At 38.6% G+C, this 15689-nt stretch overlaps 1 protein-coding gene across 2 annotated transcripts in view; it reads left to right on the top strand.

The window, feature by feature from the left end:
• Positions 1–211: 211 nt before the first annotated feature.
• Positions 212–15689, top strand: part of CCDC91 (coiled-coil domain containing 91) — a 326884-nt gene continuing 311406 nt past the window's right edge. The window contains exon 1 of one of the 2 annotated variants that reach the window (XM_072765661.1): positions 212–349. The gene's annotated coding sequence lies outside the window, so the exon portion shown is untranslated. Of the gene's footprint in view, positions 350–494; positions 841–15689 lie in introns of those variants that run through there. The other variant, XM_072765662.1, reaches the window with a different exon arrangement.

The following is a 15689-nucleotide window of genomic DNA, read 5'->3' as shown; positions in this document are numbered from 1 at the left end:
GGAGGGGGGCGTGGCTTTAAGGAGGCGTGGCTCAAAGGTGCGGGCCCCGGCTTGGATGGACCACGTGACGCGCGTCTGGGCGTTGAGTGACAGGCGCAGCTTTGGGCGGGCCTTGGAGGAAATCAACTTCCGGGGGCAGAGGTGTTCGAAGCCGGGTGGTGCGTGGGGTGTCCCAAGTGGTGTGGCTGGGGTCGCCGCGGTTCCCCACCCCCGTCCCCCCCCCCGCGCCCCCCGCCACGGGCTTGGGGTCGTGCCCCGGGTGTGCGCGTGCGGGGCAGTGTGCCGGGGCTCACCTGGCAGCGTGGGGGAGCGGCGCGGCGGCGGCGGCGGCGGCCAGAGCGGGGAGCAGGTAAATGGACGCTCGCCTTCCGGGCCTGGGGCTGGGGGCCGGGGCGGCGCGCCCCGAGGCGGCCTGGGCGCGGGCGGGGAGCGCGGCCGGGTTCCGCCTGGCGCAGGCCCGGGCCTCGCCCCCGGAGGCGGAGGTCGCCGCGCGCGGGAGTCGCAGGCGTGCCCCGCCTCGGGCTGGACCCGGAGCGCGCCGACCCGGTGCTGCCGGCGGGGTCCGGCCCCTGCGCGTTCCAGAGTCGAGGATTTCCGAGCGCCCGCGGACCAGCACACGTGATCGTTGGTGTCGCCGAAGCTCCACCGAGCCGAGGCTGCGATGCTCGGCGAGTCTTCTCAGCCATGTCGCCCGGGTTAGGTTCCCCGCCACTGCTGTGTACACCGGCCTAAAGCCCTACGACTCGGCCAGCCACATTCCCGTGTCGTTACTCTGGGCCACAGGTTGCAGCACCAGCGGCTTGCGGGGGGCTAGGGCGGCAGCCAGTAACTTTCCAAGTGGTGAGGCATATTCTTCATCCCTCTTAGCGCGCCCCCTTTTCCGCACAATAAAGATGTCTCTTCCGTCTGTCTGCCCGTGGTGTGTACTGTGGTGGAAAGCTCTGGACACGAAACCTGTTTGTGGCTTCCCTTTAAGGAGTGGTAGCACTGTGAAGAGCGGTTCTGGATGTCTTCTTGGTAGGATGCTGCTGCTGCTGGGGCTGCTGCTGCTGCTGCTCTCACTTGCTTCCATGAGGGGCGTTGGGGCAGAGCCTGATTTCCTGGAGGGTAAAGCCCTGGCCACAGCTGTAGGTGACTCAGCGGCCCCTTAAGAATTCCGACTCCTTTCCTTCCCTTCTCCTCTGGATTGTACACATACTGATGCCACCTTCCTCTCCAAATATGTGCATCCAGGTGGTAGTTGGGTGATGGCTTTTGGGAGTAGCGTTTGCATGTTGCCTGGTGGAGTGATGGGGTTCTGCTAACATTTCACCCTACAGGTTAAGGTAAAATGCCCAGAATATCTAGTTGGGTGGGAGAACAGGGAGTGGCAATAGATTCACTGACATCAGAGAGCTCTACACTTCTGATCATCCTGTTTGCCATGTGCTGTAATTTCTGTTGCAATGAAGGAATTGGCATACATACTGTACCTGTTAGGTAAATGGAGCACATGGAGCATGGGGGATGCCAGGGAGAGTGCACCTGTGTGGGGTGCTGGCTGGCCAGTAAAGTGTGTGGTCCGCAATTGCCCTGGTTACAGAGTTGACTGGCTAGGAAAGTTGTTCTGTGGGCTTGGGAATCTTATTACGAATTGGTATCCTAGCAACAGTATAAGCCAAATGGAATAAACATAAAACAGTGATGGAAGTTACAATTTACCTCTTATTACATGGAAAAATGTATCTTCTTATTGGAGTAATCAGCTCAAAACTTCTGAGAGCTTTTTGTAATCATCTTAATACCAGTCAGAAAGAAACTGCAGAGTCATCAGAGAGGGACAGCACTTACTTATTTTCAGTGACAGTAAAATAGCAACAACAATAATAATAATTAGCTGATCTGAAGGGTTAAATGGATAAACAGGAATTTGCCTAGAGGCATTTTATCTTATACACTTGTCTGTAGATGTATGATTTATAAAGTATAGGATTGTTATAAATGAAGTTACTTGAAGGTTTATTATATTTCTTCTAATAGAAGTTGGGGTGGCAGTGCATTGGACTGGATGAGAATGTTAGGTAACTTGTTTCCAAATTCTGGCTCACAATCAACAGTGCTCCTTTATGAACCTGCTCTTTGTGACTTTTGCTCTTTTTTGGAAGCTCATCAAATTTTGTTGTTTTCAGACAACGAGAACGTAATAAAAAAGGCAACTCTCTTTAGATTTTTTTATATCAGTGTCAGTTTCTTATTGACAAATCTTGATCATAGTCAATTTTTTTGACTTACAATATGCCTAAGGATTGTTTGGTTTCCTCACTGTCTCCCCTACCTCCAAACCTAGTGAGCTGAGTTTGGCTCATTTAATTTGATATGTATTTTTAAAAAATGCATGTCCTATGTCCTTTAAAATTTCAGCTTATTGAACTACATAATTTACAATTAAAATTATCATTTGGTCAGAAATTGTATGTGGATTTTCGACTGTGAGGTGGGTAGGTGCCCCTAACCGTTGAGTTGTTTAAGGGCCAGTTGTATTTCATTTTCTTGTCTGATTGCACTGGCTAGGACCTCCAGTATGATGTTGAATAGGAGCAGGTGTCCTTGTCTTGTATCTCATCTTAGTGGGTAAGTCATGTAGTCTTTTACCATTAAATATTAGCTGTAGGTTTTTTGTAAATGGTTTTCATCAGATTGGGGAAATTTTCTTACTTTTAGTTTGCTCAGGTTTTTTTTTTTTTTTTTTTTTTAGATCATGAATGAATTTTTTTTTTTTTTTTGTTGGTGTGGAAATCATAGTTGTATAGTGGAAAATTGGGAAATAATCCTATGAAATCACTGTGCTAATATTTTGCTGGCTTTTCTTTCAGTCTTTTTATTTTACAAACATTTTTTTAAAAACTGTAAATATTGTTTTATGTTTATTCCTTTTCACTCAGCATTAAGTTTTTGAGAACTTGATTTGTAAGTTCTTGATTTATAGTTAAGATAATTTTCTCAATTGAAATTAACATTTAATATCTTTGTATATAACTCTGGTAAGATTCTTTTAATCAATTTTTAAAAATGTAGTTATTTAAAGTGCATGAAATTTTTTCAGATTCTTAATATATACTGCCTCGTTTAATTTGATGTTTTTAAAATTTTTTCTCTGGGTTATTGTAGTAAAATTTGGAGCAAAACTTTTGGGCATCACTGTAAGGTAGAATTCTAGAATTTCAGAAACTCAGAGAACCTTAGATTTTATCTAGTTTAAACCATTACTTTTATAGGTTTAGGGTATAAAATAAGTAAATGATTTTTCCACCAGTGTTGTTGTTTTGCTGCCATTGCTCTAGATAGAATTCCTGATGCATTTTGTGTAATGTGAAATACTATTCATGTTCTTCTTTTGATAAGAATTATAGAAGTCTTTGAGCCTAGCATCATGCAGATACTCTCTGTATGTTGTTTTATTGAATTCCAACCTGTACCTTTTGAGGTAGGTAGTATTTTCCCATTTCTTAGCCAGGGAAATTGAGTCTCAGACGAGTGAGGAAACTTATCGAAGGTTGCATTCATAGTCAGTGGTAGAGCTGGGCTTTGATCACGAGTGTTCCTGAATCTTGTTTTTTTTTTTTTTTTTTTTTTTCTGAATCTTGTTTTAATCATAGGCTGTGCTACCAACAGTGAGTTCTTGTAAGCATTTTGTTGTGTTTATTCTGAATCTGTCTTAATTTGATGCTTAGAATAAACTCATTAAACAAATTAATAACATGAGACAGTCTCAGTCACTTCTAAAATGTTTACCCAAATTTATGTCTTTTTATATTTTTAAATTAGTTTAGACGTTTCTTTTCCTGTACCCTCTTTCCTTCCCTGTGAAATCCTCAAACACTGGTACAAAGACTGTTGTTAGCTATATGCCATAGAATCCAATTAAAGAATTTGGAATATATTTAATGTTACTAGCAAGGGATATAACAATTTTTTAAAATTTTGAAGTGAGAAGCATTTTTTAAAATTACAATTTTAATACATCAAGAACAGAGATGATGTTATTCATTTTAAAATGCAACACATAATAATTCTCATAAAGCTGTTTTCCTTAGAAGCATATGTACATTTTGGTATTTACATAATGCAGTCCAATACATATAGTTCTATAGAGTAACTGTATGTATTAAGTAACCACTCTTTTGTGAAGTGTGAAATCACTTTTTCCTGGTATTCTGAGAAGACTGACTTTCTTTTCACTTTGTCAGCTTTACTATCATTGACCATGTGCATTTCCTACCAAAAGTAGGAAATGAAGAGATAATGAAGAGATAATGAAGATAATGAGATAATGAAGAGACCAGCCAAATTGCCTTTATGTTGTGACCAACCTTGTGTTAAGAGAGGATCTGTACAATCATTTCAAGATGCTTGACTTTTATATTATGAGAATTCAGGACTTCCACAGTTGTAGTAAAGACAGTGTTGCAGGATTATGCAAACTCCATTAATCTGTGCATGTGCTTAACAAATAGGAGCTTGCATGAATATTACTAAGAAACTATATGTATAGTCATCAATACAAGATAGTTAAAAAAATTGAGAGTATCAATTTTAATTGTGAATTTTAATTATGAATTTAATAGAGACAACTTAAAGTGGGGTTGCACCTTTTATTTAGTTTGCCCAGATTGGGCATGAAAAATTAAAAATAAACCTATGATATCTGAATGGTGTTAAATGGGCCACCTGCCTTGAATCACAAGACAAATTGAAATGAGTATTCATTTTCTATTCTGTAGAATGGGAAAAAAAAAAAAAGTTTGTTTATTGACTGCTGATACTTTTCTTGAGGCATTTGGATATTTTAGGTTTCTTCTTTTGTCTGTTCCGCAGAAAAGGTACATTTTATTAATTTCTTAATTAATGGCTTCTACTTAGGGTGACTGGTGTTGTAAAATATCTCTTGCTTATGTGTTTTTCCCCCAGTCATATTAGTTAAGGATACTTGTGTAGTACTTTTTGTTGCAAGAATCTTTTGTAGAAGACTTTACCTTCGTCGGTGTATTGAGTTTATTTTCTGTAGTTCCAAAGTTAGGTGTTACTGATCTTGCTTTTCTTGTTATCAATTGGAAAAGAAAGGAGTGCCATAAGGCTACTCTCAGTGTTACAGTCTATCATAAAACGTGATTTCCATATGATTGCAGAGAAGTCCTGTGACCACTTAGCATCTAGTCAGATTGCAAAATGTTTTATTGTGTGATTCGTACAAAATACTTAGGAGTAGAAAATCTCATGAACAAGTGAGACAGCACATACGTGAAAATTTCGGGTGATTTTTTTTTTTCTCCCACGTAGAAGGGCCATGGATATCATAATAGTTACTTTCATCTGATCAAAATAATTCGGCAAATTGCTCAGGTAGTGAATTAGGAATCATAAGGCTGATTCTTTAATCAGCATATACTTTTTCCCCACTTTATCAGCATTTACTTTTTCTCCACCAATCCATCTGTTGGTGATGTGTCTGTGTTGTGTGTGTATATATATTTTGGGAAGTACACTTTGGGAAGTTTTTGGTCATTATTTCTTCAAATACTCGTTTTAGCCCTTTCACTCTTCTTCTGGGACTGCCATAGTGCATATTTTGGCATGCTTGATGGTTTCCCACAGGTCTCTGAGGATCTGTTGTTCATTTTTCTTCATTATTTTTTCTTTCTGTTCCTCAGATTGATTACTCTCAATTGAGGATGCCCAAACATTGGCCTGTAGATTGGTTTGTCTCTCGCTTATTGAGTGTATTGAGTATGTTTCCTGGTGTATAACGCACAATGTTAGACAAATGGGGGAAAAAAAAAAACAGGCATTTGGAAGGACAAAGAGTGATCAAGGAAGAAGTCAAGACAAAAGCTTTACCAATAGTAACAGTAAGTTCGGAGTTACAAAGTGGGGTTTTTGGTAGACTGAGAGGATCAAGAGGGTTTGGGATACTAGAAGTTTGAATAGGAATGAATGACAGGTTCAATGGGAATGATAGCCTACTATAAATAGAAGGGTACAGAGTTGTAGTAAGAAAGTGAATTTTAGAGGTTAAGATCCAGGAATTGAGGCATTTATGTCAGTACCACAAATATAGTGACTACCTGTGTTTATGGACCAATTACCGTAATGATATATTGTGATATATAGAGTAATACATAATAGAGGTGATAATAGTAGCCACTGTTTTTAAGTATCCAATGTAGCAGTTACTTTAATTGGGTACTTTCAAACAGTTCTTTTTGATTATTTTTTCATTGAGGTGAAACTCATATAACACAGAAGTAGTCATTTTAAAGTGTGTAATTAGTGGCACATAATGCTAATTCACTATTCTGAATAGTGCTGCCATGAACATTTGCGTACCAGTATTTGTTTGTGTACTTGTATTCAATTTTCTTGGGCATATATGCAGGGGTAGAATTGCAGGGTAATATGGTAGTTCTGTTTACCATTTTGAGAAATTGCTAAGCTATTCTCTTAAATGGCTGTATATATTATACTCCTACCAGCAATGTACAGGATTCCAGTTTTTCCACTTCTTAGTACTTGGTTTCTTTTTCCTTTCCTTTCCTTTCCTTTCCTTTCCTTTCCTTTCCTTTCCTTTCCTTTCCTTTCTTTTTTTTTCTCTTTTCGGTTGTAGCCATCCTAGTGGATGTGAACTGCTACCTCATTGTGGTTTTGATTTGTATTTTCCTAATGATGATACTAATCGATGATTTAAGTATTTTTTGGTTATTTTCATATCTTTTTTTGAAGAAGTGTTTATTCAATTCTTCCGCTAATTTTATTTTATTTTTTTTTAAAGATTTTTTATTTATTTATTTATTCTCGAGAGATAGGAGAGACAGAGCCAGAGACACAGGCAGAGACAGAGCCAGAGACACAGGCAGAGGGAGAAGCAGGCTCCATGCACCGGGAGCCCGATGTGGGATTCGATCCCGGGTCTCCAGGATCGCACCCTGGGCCAAAGGCAGGCGCCAAACCGCTGCGCCACCCAGGGATCCCCTCTTTTGCTAATTTTAAAATTGAGTTGTCTTTTTTTTTTTTTTTTAAGATTTTTATTTATTTATTCATGAGAGACAGAGAGAGGCAGAGACACAGGCAGAGGGAAAAGCAGGCTCCATGCAGGGAGCCTGACGTGGGACTCAATCCCGGGACTCCAGGATCCTGCCCTGGGCTGAAGGCAGCGCTAAACCACTGAGCCACGGGGGCTGCCTTTGAGTTGTCTTTTTGTTGAGTTTTAAGAGTTCCTTATATGTTCTGGATATTAGACCCTTATTAGGTATATGACTTGCAAATGTTTTCGCTCATTCTGTAGGTGTTTTCCCTTTCTTTTCTTTATTTGTTTAAGAGAGAGAGAAACAGATACTGAGAGAGTGAGAGAGTGCACAAATGGGGAGGAGAGGGAGAAGCAGACTCCCCCTGGGTGGGGAACCCGATGTAGGGCTCAATCCCAGGACCCCGAGATCATGATCCAATCCCAAGGGAGATGTTTAACTGATTGAGCCATCCAGCAGCCTCTATTTTCCCTTTCTTGATAATGCCCTTTGATACACAAAAGTTGTAAATTTTGAGTGCACTACACAGGTGCCCCTTACTTAAAGACTTCAAAGAAATGGATGCTCCAAACTTCAGATTTTTGATAGTATACTATTCTGTGTATTGTTTATGATGTTAACTAGTTATTCCCAATATATATTTTTGGTGTACATTATTGTACTTTGAATCTAAGTCATGTCTCTTGTAAATAGCACCTGATTAGATAATTTTTAATCCATTCTCCCAATTTTTGCCTTTTGATTAGAGTGTTTAATCCGTGTGTATATAATGTAGTTACTAGTAAGATAGGATTTATGCTTGCCATTTTACTATTTATTTTCTGTATGTCAAGTGGGCTCTTCTTTTGGTTCCTTAATTCCTCTACTACTTTCTTTTTTGTTAAATGGATATTTTCTACTATGCCATTTTAATTCTTTTGTTTCTTTTACTATATATCTTTTGAATTTTTCCCTAGTGGTTGCTTTGGGGATTGCAAACAATATCTTAATTTATAACAGACTGTTTGATGTTCATTTGCATTAATACCAATCTAATCTCAAATTTATACAAAATTTGCTATTACCTAGTTCTGTTTCTTCCTTTTTGTGCTACTTTTGTACAAATCACATTTTTCTACTCTGTATGCTTGCCAACACAGTTTTGTAGTATTTGCTTTGTGCAGTTGTCTTTAAATCAGATATGAGTTAAAAGAATTATGAACAAATACGCTTTTATACCTATTTTCATGTTTGCCAATGTAGTTACCTTTACTTGTGTTCTTATTTCTTTATGTAGGTTCAAGTACTGTCTTATTATCCTTTCATTTCATTTCTTCGGACTCCCTTTAGTATGTCTCATAGATAAGAACTGCCTGTGATGACTTCTCTGTTTTTGTTTATTTGATTAAGTCTTAATTTCTTCATTTTTTGAATATTGGTTTTGCTGGATTTAGAATTCTTGGTTGACAGTCTTTTTCTTCTGAAACTTTGAATGTGTCATCCCCACTGCCTTCAGGCTTTCATGGTTAAAAATCTTATCTTGGATTCCTTGTATGAGATGAGTTGCTTTTCTCTTGCTGCTTTCAAGATTATCTCTTTGTCTTTGGTATTTGAAAGTTTGCTTATGACACATTGAAGTATGGATCTCTTTATCCTAGTTGGAATTGTTGAGTAGAGTAATGTATTTGGATGTGTAGAGTAATGTATTTCATCAAATTTGTGGAGTACTGTAGCATTATTTCTTCCAAATTTTCTTTCTGTCCCTGCCACCCTCTTTCTCTCCTTTCTTTGTGGTACTCTCTTTATGCATATGCATATATTTGTATGCCTGGTGGTTTTCACAGGTCTTTGATGTTCTGTTCATTTTCTTCATTCTTTTTTTTTTTTCCTGTTCCTCAGACTGGATAATCTCAAATGCTCTATCTTCAGCTCACTATTCTTTCTTCCGCCAGTTCAAATATGCTGTTAAGATGTTTTGGTAAAATTTCTTTGGTTTCATTAGTGCACTTTTCAACTTCAGATGTTTTTGTTTTGTTTTTATGATTCTTGTACTTTCATTAATATTCTCCATTTTCTGAGACACAGTCATGATTTACTTTTGTTATTTAGGCATGGTTTCCTTTAGTATTTTGGGACTATATCTATGAATATATATAAAATAGTTGATTTTAATGTCTGTCTATTAAGAACAATGTCTGAGTTTCCTCAGGAGTAATTTCTATTGATCGCCCTTTTTTCCCCTCTGTATGTGAACTTTACTTTTTTTGTTTCTTTGCATGTCTCATAATTTTTGTCAAAGACTAGACATTAAAAATGTAAATGTTATATATAGTGTATGTACTTACATGTGATATATAACCAATAAATGTATTATGTGTAATATGGACATTTGGATATCACATTCTTTCTCCTCCTGAGGGTTTGTTATTGTTGCTGTTTGTTTTTGTTATTGCAGTTTGCTTGTTTAATGACTTAGTGAACTCTGTAAATTCTGTATTCTTTGTCTTGTCCTCTGTGGTCACTGAGCATTATTATCTGTTATATTATGCTATTTAATTTTTTATAATTTGGTCCATTTAAATAGAGGAAATCTTTAGTTAGGGCTTGTGAATTATGATTAAAAGGTTCAGTGAATTGTCAAAACTATACTGAAAGGGGAAAGTAAAGAGGCATTTGTTGAACAATTACTATTTGCAATGCCATAACATATTACTTGCAGAAATTGAATTTTCTGATTAGTGAGATTTCCTTAATAAAGAAAGACAGAAGCCAAATATTTTTGCTTTGGTGAGCATCTCTAAATTTATACTTGTGGATTTTAATGCCTTAGTAATTGTAGATAAGTGAACTCTCCCCCCCCCCATCCTTCCCCTCACCCCTTGAGCATTTAATAGACTAGCTTAGCAACCTGTAGTATCTGAGAGTAATAATTGAGAATTGAGAATATTATTTCCAGTGCAATGGAAGATATTGGGATGATTATTATCTGCAAATAGTTGATAAGAACATGGGGTTAAAATGTAGTGTATTATATCTTTGGGTTCTTAGAGTGTGAACATATGTGAGTTTTTGTATTTTACTTAATTGCATCACCTTTCAACTTGAGGGAGACATAAATGGTTTGTCATTGTTGTAAATGATTACTAGAGATACTTTTTTATATTTACATTAGTCTTTCCTGATCATTTTTCTTTGCAGTGAAGCATACAGACATTTCTTTGAGAAATAATGCGGTATTTCATCATTCAGAATTCCCAAACAAGTAATTTCAAATTGTTCAAACTCATGAATTTAAGGATGTAAAGGACCTGCTTTATATTACTCAGTTTTTCACAAAGGAATGTCAGGTTAGGTATTTCTAAGATGTGTGTCTCTCTTTTCTTTTATTCCTCTTATTATATTTGAATCATGTGTAATTTTGGGCCAGGTATTTAGTTACTTATCACCAGACAGATTTGCCATGTTTGAGTGGTGTATGTTGTTGCCAAAGGCTCACTATAAAGTTGTTGAAGTGATAAAGTGGATTGCTAGGAGTATAGCTAATTTTTCTGTGGTGTCTAGTTAATGTAAAATATAAAAACACCAACCAAAGACATTTACACAGAATTAAAGAAACACTTATAAGCAATTAAATGAACTTAGTAAATAAAACTTATTACTGTCAGTGCCATCACCCAATAGCTAGCAATTTTTGGACTTGTTACTTACTCATAGAGGAATAGCATCAGTTGACATTTCTGTAGGACTCTGACAATATAATATATAAAAAATGTTGGTAGTGCCTCGATTGCTGTTTGGGGAAGCCTGGATTTTTAGCTAAAATGGTAAATAGGGAAGGTCTTTCAAATACTGCTCATAAAGGGTCAGGTTTTGTCAGGGATGTACTCCATTTGAGTGTGCTTCAGACACGAGGATTATTTTTTTCATTAACATACATATTTTATTACGTTTTTCTAGAGGAATTAGAGTCTATGCATTATAAGTCTTTCATAGATAAATATTTTTTGCAATTAGTTAAGTATTGAATGTGAAAAAATCAGAAATGATTCCTACTAAAGTTAGAATTAATTGAAAAAAGTGATCTTGGTGATGATAATGGTACTTTCGGTTGAAGAAATTAAAATTAGTGGTTAGGACAAGTTAAATATCATCGTGGAAAGAAGTAAGCAAACAAGTCCTTTAAGTGTGTCCTTTGGTAAACAAATCTATTTCTGTTAAAGGACACAATTAGCAGATTAAGACCTTTGATAAATACATGAACAAGGATTTATGAAGCTGCAACATTATTTGTGGAATCTCTGCTTAGTGAGCTCATATCAATAAATTCAAAACTGAGTTTATAAAAGTTAAAGAACAACTGAGGTATGTTGAGAAGCAAAATTCAGTTCAATAGAAATCTTTATTGATTCCTGACTATATTTTAGGTACCTGTACTAGCCACTGGAGGATGCAGAAATAAATGTTACTTGGTCTTCAAGAACCTCACAGTCAAGTAGGTGAGAATAATATAAACTTCATACGTTGTAGTGAAGATATAGATTGAGAAGGAATGGGTTTCCGAAATTTGTTATAGGGGCATGTGGGGAGACCCTGATGAAGCTGGAGATATTGAACCCCTGAATTTTGATGTTTTCTTTGCCAGTGGGAGTGTTTCCCCCCATCAGTGTTAGTGGCCTCTCCACCTCCATTGGGAGCTTTTTTTCTCATTTCCTAGAGAGAATGACTTCTCCACCCTTTCATATCTAGGGTGATTAATTCTGTATTGCCTAAGGAAACTGTAATGGCCTCCCCTGAGGCAGTTGCCATACAAGAAAATACTGATTTCTTTAGGACTAGCCCTACCACCCCTCTTTACTTCTGGGCTTATAACTAGACTCAAATCCCAGCAAACTCTTAAAGGTGAGGTACAAACTGTGACTCATGAGGAAATGTGCTGTACTCCAAGAGAACTACTTAAGTTTTCTAATTTATACAGACAAATCTAGGGAATATGTGTGGTAATGGATACTAAGGGTACAGGATAATGGTGAAAGGAACATAAAATTGGATCAATTTGAATTTATTGATATCAACTCACTAAGCAGAGATTCCACATTCAGTGTTGCAGCTTAGGTAGTTAGAAAAGGCTGTAACCAATTGGTTCCTTGCTTGTCTGGAATATGTACCAAAGGTTGCTCAGACTGAGAAATTGGAAATGCTAGACCTGCCTTGATTTCATGTAGAGGAAGGGCTTTTACAGGCTTAGGGAAATTGGAATGTCAGAGTGGATTTGTCACTTAAGACCCAGACTAGAAGGGTATATAAGACATACCTCTAACCAATACTATGAGAAATATATTGAGAGGATCCCTGGGATCCTTGAAGAGCTCTGTGATTGCCTTTCTGTGTAGTCTAGACCTTAGAGTAGGGATGCAGTTACTGAACTGGGAAACTGAAATGCATTGGGAGTAAATGAATTCCAGGGTGGTAGGGGCCAAGTGGTGGTACTCCACTTCCAAAGGTAAGATGAGCATGATTTGGACAGCAGAATCAAAGCAGCAGTTAGAAAAGTCTGACTCACCAAGACTAGTGATGTAGTCTACTTGGTTGTGGTATTACTAGGAGTGAAATAGATAGAAAGGCTTCTCAATTCTTACTTGTTTTGGATACATAGAAAAGTTCTAGGTCAAGTGAACAGAAGTCTAGCCTGAATCAAAAACCAGAAAGTCATGATCCTTCAGTTGTTAGACTTAAATTTTTTTAGATCCAGAACCCTTTGAATGAAGGGAAGACAGGGTCCCTTTAAGGAATGATCCTGGTACATTGCCAAAAGTTTATATTGTTCATTCTTCAAGCCCTTCCCAGAGGATTCTATGGCCTTCTACCAGGGAAATTATGCACTGGGGAAAAGGAGATAATCAGACCTTTTGGAACTACTGAACTCTGGCTCTGAACTGACAGTAATTCCAGGAGACCCAGATTGTCCTTGTGGTCTGCTAATGGAGTAGGGGCACATGGGGGTCTGGTGATCAATGAAGTTTTATCTTAAGTCTGTCTCACAGTGGGTCCCCAAGCCTATCCACTGGTTATTTTTCCAATTTCAAGGCATAATTAGATTCGATATAGTCATCGGCTGACAGAATCCCCACATTGATTCTGGACCATCAGGAGTGAAGGCTAAGAGGCCAAAAGGAAGATACTGGAACTGCCCCTACATGGGAAGATAATAAACCAGAAGCAATATCTTATTCCTGGAGAGATTGCAGAGATTAGTGGCACCATCAGAGAATTGAAACATGCAGGGCTGTTGATTCCCAGCACATCCCCATCCATCTTGTGTGTTTGACCTGTGCAGGAGACAGATGGATCTTGGAGAATAACAGTGGATTGTTCAAAGCTTCTAACCACATGGTAACTCCAGTTGCAGCTGCTCTACCAGGTCGGGTTTTACTGTTAGAGCAAATTATCCCCAGGTCATTGGTATGCAGCTGTTGATCTGGAAAATGCCCTTTTCTCCGTTTTTGTCAGCAAAGTGTTAGCATCTGCTTTTACTAAGACTGCACCTATGGCTTCATGGGAGGTTCCCTAAGGTTAATTAACAGGAAGACTCAGACATGGATTATAGACTGTTCTTCATGATAATGCAGGCGCCACCTGAAAGTGGGCAGCTGTAGCACTGCGGCCTCTCTCTGGGATATCCCTAAAGGATGTGGTGATGGCAGATCTTCCCAGTGGGGAGAACTTTGGGCGGTGCACCTGGTGGTTCACTCCGCTTGGAAGAAGTGGTCAGATGGATGAATTGTAGGGAATCAATCATGGGTGATGACCAATGGTTTGGCTGGATGGGCAGAGACTTGGGAGGAATGTGATTAAAAAACTGGTGACAAGGAAATTTGGGGAAGAGAGAGTGATTAGCTAGCTAACTGGAGACAGGTTGATTATATTGGAGTGTTAGCATCATGAAAGTGGCAATGATTTGTTGTTACTGGAATAGACACTTAGCTCTAGATATGGATTTGCCTTCCCTACATGCAGTGCCTCTCTGCCAAAACTACCATCTGTGGGCTTACAGAATGCCTTATCCACCATTATGGTATTCCTTACAGCATTGCTTCTGATCAAGGAACTTATTTCAGAGCAAAAGAAGTACAGCTCATGGAATTCATTGGTCTTACGTTTCCTCCCTTCCTAAAGAAGCTGGCTTGACTGAATGATGAAGTAGCCTTTTTTTTTTTTTTTAAGATTTTATTTATTTATTTATGAGAGAGAGAGAGAGAGAGAGGCAGAGACACAGGCAGAGGGAGAAGCAGGCTCCATGCAGGGAGCCTGTTGTGGGACTCAATCCCAGGACTCCAGGATCACGCCTTGAGCCGAAGGCAGGCGCTAAACCACTGAGCCACCCAGGGATCCCCATGGAGTAGCCTTTTTAATACTTAAGTTACAGTGCCAGCTAGGTGTGTCAGTATCTTGCAGCACTGGGGTGAGGTTCTTAAGAAGGTTGTATATGCTCAGAGTTAGTATCCAGTATATGGTGGTGTTTTTCTGATAGCCAGGATTCATAATAGTTAGGGAATCAAGGGCTAGGAATGGAAGTGGCTCCATTCACTATGACCCCTAGTGACCTGTGAGCAAAGTTTTTATTGCCTCTTTCCATGACTTTATGCTCTGCTGGCCTAGATGTTTTAGTTCCAAAAAGAGGAGTACTTTTACCGGCGACACAATAATTCCATTGAACTGGAAGTTAAGACTGCTGCACTGCTGCTTTGGACTCCTCCTGCCACTGAATGAACAGGCAAAGTATCCTCTACTGGCTAGGGTGACTGATCCTATCAAGGGAGAAACTGGACTGCTACTTGAGAGTGGAGGTTAAGAAAGAGTATGTCTGAAATATAGGAGATCTCTTAGGGCATCTTGATGTTACAATGCCCTGTGATTAAGGTCAATGGAAAATTAAAATAACCAAGTTCAGGGAGGGCTGCTGATGGCCCAGACCCTCAGGAATGAAGGTTTGAGCCATTCCATCAGGGAGTCATGAACAGCTGAAGTGTTTGCTGAAGACCAAAAAAATACAGAATGGATAGTGGTAGAAGGTAGTTATAAATACCGGCTACAACCATGTGACCAGTTACAGAAACAAAGTCTATAATATAGTAGTATTTTATTTTAATTGTTATGAATTTGTGTGTGTGTATGTATATATATATGTACATATGTATGGCGACATATATAAAATATCTTTTTTCTCTCATTTCCTTACGTGTAGCATAAGACACATTGAGTATATACATAGTATTTTAAGTAGGGTTACTTTTCCATCATAGTGTGTAAAATTTGAGATATCAAGAAGAAGAGTAAGCCTAATTCAAGGACTTTACCTCCTCTTTTGGGGAAGACGTTAGTGTGTTTCCATTTGTACACAGGATAGGTTGTATCATTTTAGGCATAAATATGACCTTGTTATTGTCTTTATTTGAAGATTAAGTATGGTAATTTAAGATACGTACCAGTGCCAAGTTGATTAGAGATGGACTTGTGATGGTTAATTTTATGTTTTATTGAGTGCCTAGATATTTGATCAAAGTTTATTCTGAGTGTATCTGTGAGGGTGTTTCTGAATGAGGGTAACATTTTAATTGGTAGACTAAGTAATAAAGTAGATTGCTCTCTCTAATG

This window comes from Vulpes vulpes, chromosome 8, assembly GCF_048418805.1.
Source record: "Vulpes vulpes isolate BD-2025 chromosome 8, VulVul3, whole genome shotgun sequence".
NCBI classification, from domain to species: domain Eukaryota; kingdom Metazoa; phylum Chordata; class Mammalia; order Carnivora; family Canidae; genus Vulpes; species Vulpes vulpes.
This window is presented reverse-complemented; position numbering and strand designations above follow the sequence as displayed.